Source organism: Ascaphus truei, unplaced genomic scaffold (assembly GCF_040206685.1).
Source record: "Ascaphus truei isolate aAscTru1 unplaced genomic scaffold, aAscTru1.hap1 HAP1_SCAFFOLD_1012, whole genome shotgun sequence".
Taxonomy (NCBI): domain Eukaryota; kingdom Metazoa; phylum Chordata; class Amphibia; order Anura; family Ascaphidae; genus Ascaphus; species Ascaphus truei.
The window spans coordinates 5,615-12,909 of record NW_027453876.1 but is presented as its reverse complement, the minus strand read 5'-3'; the positions used below and the strand labels follow the sequence as shown (position 1 = coordinate 12,909).

General features: G+C 51.3%; 1 long non-coding RNA gene across 1 annotated transcript; it reads left to right on the top strand.

The window, feature by feature from the left end:
• The first annotated feature begins 367 nt into the window (after window positions 1–367).
• Window positions 368–7,060, top strand: LOC142474891 (uncharacterized). The gene is made up of 3 exons (XR_012790614.1): window positions 368–434; window positions 1,298–1,549; window positions 6,752–7,060. It is a non-coding gene; the product is annotated as an uncharacterized LOC142474891 (long non-coding RNA).
• The last annotated feature ends 235 nt before the right edge of the window (window positions 7,061–7,295 follow it).

Below are 7,295 nucleotides of genomic sequence, written 5' to 3'. Positions count from 1 at the left end.
AAACGTTTGCCAGTGTGATCGGTTGGCCTCTTATTTCGCCGATTATAATTAAAAATCGGCCGTTGTAGTCTTTTTTAATGGTCTTAATCGCAAAGGGCAAACGGTTATGCAGTAAAATAGCTACTCCTCTTTTTTTTTTGGTGGCTGAGGCTGAGAACCAATTCCTAAATCTATAATCAATATATTTTGGTGAGCTAGTTTTGGAGAAATGCGTTTCTTGTAACAAAATTATGTCGGGGTCTGTTTTTTTATAGTCCGCCATAGCTAGTCTGCGTTTCCCTGGATTGTTAAAGCCTTTCACATTGTGTGAAATAATAGTGATCCCTTTACTCATGAGTGTATTGCCTGACCTTTTCTCTTTCAAAATCAACCGACAGAGCCCATGGTGTGACGACGGCTGGGGTGCTTATCCAGGGTCCCTCTGATGCCTGCTGGTATGGAAGACTCTTTGTGTTATCATGCACACTGCTGGCCCAGTTATGGGGCGTGGTCCTCAGATCTATCTCCGGACTCTGTTCCTTGCCCTTGTTTCTGGACTCACGGTCTGCATGTGGGAAAAACGAAGGGGCACACACCGGGGAAACATGGGGAACACAACATAGACAAATAGAACCTTTGGTGTACAGACGGGGTCGACCCCCCGCTGTCACCCTGGTTGCCCCTCCTGGGTGTCCGGTCAGGTCCCCAGCCCGGGTGGTTTCCCTCCCGTCTCTAGAGTCCCCTCCCACCGGCCCAGTGGGGTCTTGCATGGGCTCCCTGAGGGATAGCCCCCAGGTGCCCACGTGGAGTCCCATGACGATGGTAGGCGTGAGCTCTCCTCCCTCTCCTCCCCGCCAAGTAATGCCATATAAAACAAAAACAGTAACCACTTTTTTTTTTTTTTTTTTTTTTTAAACTTTCCCCCCCCTCCCCTCTCTTTTCTTCTTCTCCCCCCCTTTTTTTTTTTTTTTTTTTTTTTTTTTTATTATGATAAACCGGAACCATGTGTGACCGTAACTCACTCTCCTTATGCCTGTATTCTGTGTTCTGGGATGTGTCCTATGCTTATAGAGCTATGGACCTCCTTTCTGTCCCCCCCTTACCTCTAGGGCCCGGGAGTCCCTTTTAATTCTCTCAGTGTTTCTGATTTATGTTCCCTATATAGTGAGCTGTGTGTGATTTTTATTGTTTTCTTTACTGGTGTTTATGTGGCTGAGTTTAGGCTGAAATACATGTCTATGGTGGGTGCTTAAACTCCTCGCGACAATGTCCGTCGCGGGCCTATGACGTATGTCCGCCTTTGGCCTCTTGTCTTTAGATGGTACCACCTCTGCCTCTACCAAGATGGCCGCCGGGCCATATCCTGTGACGTCCTTCCGGGTGGCGCCATTTTCTCCTCGGCTGGTCACAGAGATGGATGTCTTCCCGCGTTGTCTTCCCGCCACTGGTCCTTCTTCATCCGGTGCTGGTTTCTCCGTCTGCCATGACCAGGAACGCCTCCATCTTGGTCAACCTGCGTGTCACCGCCATCCACCGTGACCCGCTTTTCTCTTCTCAGCCGCCCGACAAGGTAAGTGTGCCGCTGATCTTCTTTTTTAGCTCGTTTCCACGTGTTTTTAAGGGGATTATTTTGTCCCATTGCTGGGGCTTCGGTGGGGGCAGTCTCCTCACTGCTTGGGTGAGAGTGTATGTCAACAGCGCCATTTTGACGCAAACTGGGTCCGCAACTGCGGAAACTTTAAGTTGGTTTGGGCTGATTTACATAGTGTAAAACACATTGCAGTGTCCCTTGTTTCAATCGGTGTCGCCCTTCTGCGGCTCCCGGCTCCGTTTGGGGCTAGCCACTCTCTGCCAGTCCACCTCTCGTGATGGCTCCTCTTGAGGCCTGTTGATCGGGGCCTCTTTCACTCCCAGTTTGTGGAGGAAATCATCCCCCTCTTCTGGTTCTCTCATGGAGATGGCCCTCCCGTTCTTGATGACAAGTAGGCCGAACGGGAAGGTCCATCTATATCTAATGGCTCTGTCCCGAAGGAGCCTCGTGACCGGCTGCAGTTTCTGCCGTCTAGCCAGTGTGAGCGGGGAGAGATCCTGAAACAGTTGGAGGTTAGTTTCTTCGAACTTGCAGGCATTTTGGGTGCGTGTCTTCTGGAAAAGTGCTTCTCTGGTACGAAAGAAATGCAGTCGTGCTATTACATCGCGTGGCTGTTGATTAGCAACAGGTCGGCTCCTGAGAGCGCGGTGGCAGCGGTCCATCAGGAGCTCCGGTGTAGGGGTGTCGGGCAGCAGGGATGCCATCCAGCGAGAAACAAAGTCGTCTATCTCTGTAATCTCTTCAGGGATGCCACGGATCCGTATGTTATTGCGGCGATCCCTGTTCTCTGCATCTTCCTGCCGCTCTGCTAATTCTGTGATTTGGGCTTGTAAGTGTGAGGATCTCTTGTCAGATTTTCGCATGGCTTTTGAAGTTGCCGCCATTTTTTCTTCCAGCGCCCCTGTGCGCTCCCCCACTCCCTGAACCTCCTTGCGAAGTTCCTGTATTTCTGCCCGAAACAGTTTATGCATGTCATTATAGAGCCGGTCAAAATCACAGCGCCTTACCGGCAGCTGTTCAGGCTCCTCCACTGCTTCCTCCTCGCGGTCGGAGTCCGACCCCGCGGCTGAGCCCGCCGCCATTTCGGCACCGGAACCCTTTGCCGCAGATCTGTTGAGGTATCTGCGAAGATCGCCCGTGGCTTTCTTTTTATTAGATTGCGGGGCCATCTCTGATTGCTCTTTATTCACTGAGTATAAGTGCTGGGGATTGAAGGTCGCAATAAAGTGGTTTTTTCAGCTTTAATGTGTTGGCGGGGGACGGAGCTCTAGGCTTAAGCAGCCATCTGCCTTTCCATCGCGCATGCGCCTCTTTTGAATCCCTTTTAATACTAAATACCATCTGCACTATATGGTATCTTCTTTTTTTCTCCTTGGGGGTTGGGGGCTGGTGGCTGCTGTATACACAGGGAACATCCACCCCTTAAGTTGGATGACTGCCTGAATTTGACTGCTTTATTGTGAGTAGTCATTTTTGAGCTTTGTTTGCACAAATTTATTCACAACAGTATTACACTGTGTAGTGTTTCTGTCTCTGCCTGCCTGATAGTTTCCTGTTCCTCTTTGCCTGTGTTTTGTGACCCTGACTCCTTCTGTTTCTGTCATGATCTGACCTGACCTGTTCCTTGTAGTCCTGATTTCATATTAAAGGCCCTTGCTATTGAACTAGCTTGCCCCAGTCTGTTTCCTGTTAGCAAGTCCAAGTCCTGTTCATGAGTTCCAGTCCTGTACCTGCTTCCCTGCCTTCCTGCCTTCCTGCCTTCCTGCCCTCGACGTCTGCCTGTGAACCTGACCACGCCACTTGCCTTTGACCCTGACCACGCTATCTGCTATCTGCCATCTGCCTGCGATCCTTACAAGTCTTGCCTGCTCCGCGCTGTTCTGGCCACTGAAGTCCTACGCACTCCTGGAGTCTCCACCATGTACACGCATGCGCAAACTGAGCTTCCCCACCACGCATGATCAAACAGAGCTTCCCCACCGCGAATGCTCAAACGAAGCTTCCCCACCGCGCATAAGCGAAGCTTCCCCACCACGCATGCACAAACTGAGCTGCCCCATTGCACATGTGCAAACTGAGCTTGGCCCTGAGGCTGGTCCTTGTTGGCTCACATTGGGTGGTAGTGTAGGAGCTTTGCCCTGAGGCTGGTCCTTGTTGGCTCACATTTGGTGGTAGTGTAGGTTGACTCGGAGGCTGCTCCTTGTTGGCTCACGTTGGGTGGTAGTGTAGGAGGTTGGCCCTGAGGCTGCTCCTTGTTGGCTCACGTTGGGTGGTAGTGTAGGAGGTTGGCCCTGAGGCTGGTCCTTGTTGGCTCACATTTGGTGGTAGTGTAGGAGCTTGGCCCTGAGGCTGGTCCTTGTTGGCTCACGTTGGGTGGTAATGTAGAAGCTTGGCCCTGAGGCTGCTCCTTGTTGGCTCACGTTGGTGGTAGTGTAGGAGGTTGGCCCTGAGGCTGCTCCTTGTTGGCTCACGTTGGTGGTAGTGTAGAAGGTTGGCCTGAGGCTGCTTCTTGTTGGCTCACGTTGGGTGGTAGTGTAGGAGGTTGGCCCTGAGGCTGCTCCTTGTTGGCTCACGTTGGGTGGTAGTGTAGGAGGTTGGCCCTGAGGCTGCTCCTTGTTTGCTCACGTTGGTGGTAGTGTAGGAGGTTGGCCCTGAGGCTGCTGTTGGCTCACATTGGTGGTAGTGTAGGTTAGCTCGGAGGCTGCTCCTTGTTGGCTCACGTTGGGTGGTAGTGTAGGAGGTTGGCCCTGAGGCTGCTCCTTGTTGGCTCACGTTGGGTGGTAGTGTAGGAGGTTGGCCCTGAGGCTGGTCCTTGTTGGCTCACGTTGGGTGGTAGTGTAGGAGGTTGGCCCTGAGGCTGCTCCTTGTTGGCTCACGTTGGGTGGTAGTGTAGGAGGTTGGCCCTGAGGCTGCTCCTTGTTGGCTCACGTTGGGTGGTAGTGTAGGAGGTTGGCCCTGAGGCTGCTCCTTGTTGGCTCACGTTGGGTGGTAGTGTAGGAGGTTGGCCCTGAGGCTGCTCCTTGTTGGCTCACGTTGGGTGGTAGTGTAGGAGGTTGGCCCTGAGGCTGCTCCTTGTTGGCTCACGTTGGGTGGTAGTGTAGGAGGTTGGCCCTGAGGCTGCTCCTTGTTGGCTCACGTTTGGTGGTAGTGTAGGAGGTTGGCCCTGAGGCTGCTCCTTGTTGGCTCACGTTGGGTGGTAGTGTAGGAGGTTGGCCCTGAGGCTGCTCCTTGTTGGCTCACGTTGGGTGGTAGTGTAGGAGCTTGGCCCTGAGGCTGCTCCTTGTTGGCTCACGTTGGGTGGTAGTGTAGGAGGTTGGCCCTGAGGCTGCTCCTTGTTGGCTCACGTTGGTGGTAGTGTAGGAGGTTGGCCCTGAGGCTGCTCCTTGTTGGCTCACGAAGGGTGGTAGTGCAGGAAGTTGGCCCTGAGGCTGCTCCTTGTTGGCCCACGTTGGTGGTAGTGTAGGAGGTTGGCCCTGAGGCTGCTCCTTGTTGGCTCACGTTGGTGGTAGTGTAGGAGGTTGGCCCTGAGGCTGGTCCTTGTTGGCTCACGTTGGGTGGTAGTGTAGGAGGTTGGCTCGGAGGCTGGTCCTTGTTGGCTCACGTTGGGTGGTAGTGTAGGAAGTTGGCCCTGAGGCTGCTCCTTGTTGGCTCACGTTGGTGGTAGTGTAGGAGGTTGGCCCTGAGGCTGCTCCTTGTTGGCTCACGTTGGTGGTAGTGTAGGAGGTTGGCCCTGAGGCTGCGCCCTGTTGGCTCACGTTGGTGGTAATGTAGGAGCTTGGCCCTGAGGCTGCTCCTTGTTGGCTCACGTTGGGTGGTAGTGTAGGAGGTTGGCCCTGAGGCTGGTCCTTGTTGGCTCACGTTGGGTGGTAATGTAGGAGGTTGGCCCTGAGGCTGCTCCTTGTTGGCTCACGTTGGGTGGTAGTGTAGGAGGTTGGCCCTGAGGCTGCTCCTTGTTGGCTCACGTTGGGTGGTAGTGTAGGAGGTTGGCCCTGGGGCTGGTCCTTGTTGGCTCACGGTGGTAGTGTAGGAGGTTGGCCCTGAGGCTGCTCCTTGTTGGCTCACGTTGGGTGGTAGTGTAGGAGGTTGGCCCTGAGGCTGCTCCTTGTTGGCTCACGTTGGGTGGTAGTATAGGAGGTTGGCCCTGAGGCTGGTCCTTGTTGGCTCACGTTGGGTGGTAGTGTAGGAGGTTGGCCCTGAGGCTGGTCCTTGTTGGCTCACGTTGGTGGTACTGTAGGAGCTTGGTGTGATGGTAGGGGTAGCTGGCATCATAAAATAAAGGTGAAGCCCAGCTAGCTACTCCTAAAACGTGCAACTTGGCCGTCTATGTAAGGCCGCACTTATAGTGCTAGCGACGCGACCGATGACATCACCCGTCGCCACCAGCGAAAGTTAAAATTAGTTTTTTAGCGACATTCGCCAGTGACGTCACTAAAGGGGCCGCGCCGCGCAATTTGATTGGTTTAGAGACAGTCACATGTGGTGACTGTCTCTACAAAAAATATTACATTTTGCCGGCTTCCAAATTTTCAGTCGCTCCTACTATAAGCGCTTGCGCCGGAGTCAATTGATTTGTTTTGGAGCGAAGTCGCAAGGCGCTATAAGCGCGGCTGTAGGCTGATTTTGGCTAAATGTACTTTATATAGAAAAAAATATGGACCGGGCGCTTCTAGATGAATGTGAACTGTGTAAAGTGAGATATATATATATATATATATATATATATATATATATATATATATATATATAATGTGTAATAACCACAAATCATGGGACAATAACCATATGGTGATGTAATACTTCAAATTGTGCCAAACCCTTCACCCAAAAGAACAAGTGACAATAGTGAAAATATATGTGAAGCATAATAGCTGCTCTCCACCCTTAAATAGGACTGTCCGCTGTCCTAATTGTAGTAGTTTTCGTCTTCCAGGTAAGGGGGGAGCGCTTGGTGAGTCAGGTGATATATGGAAAGAGAAAGAAGAGACCAAAAAACAATAGTGTGGACCAGTGGGGGGAATATACTGCTATCAGTATGTGTTTGTCCCACTCACAATATTCTTCTTATTGCATGTAGCATGTCACAGGTCCATCACTCTCTGACACGAGCCCTTGTGAAGCATTCCTCGGTTGGAGTCTCGTATAATGATACACCCTCTGTTATATGTACCATGTCCTCATCAGGTGGAAACCCAAATGGAAAGAAGAGAGATTCCGCAATAGTGTAATACGATATAAATAATGTATTGCACAAATAACAAATAGAACAATTACACGCCAGGAAGATTCCTGCCGAAGCCTCAGCGAAACACGCTGAATCTATTATCCTGGGAGGACCGGAGACTGAAGTGCCTGGCAGTGCAGCAGCCGAGGAGACCAGAGAAGCCTCTTCCGCCCATAACGTGTCACAGGAAGTGACATACGTGGATGTGTATGCGGGTCACAGTGGTCTGGCGGTCAGAACGGCGAGACGTGCAGCACACCAGCGGTTCTCTCCCATGTATATTAACTAATCACTAAAATGTGAGTGCAATTGTTCTACTTGTTATTTGTGCAATACATTATTTATATCGTATTACACTAGTTTATGAATAAACAACTTTTGAAGTATTTGCTTATTTATGCATTAATTTATAGTACTCCAGCCTCATGTACACAAGTATATAACATTTGTATATAACAGATTATATTAATGACTAGCTGAGAGACCCGGCGTTGCCCGGGATGT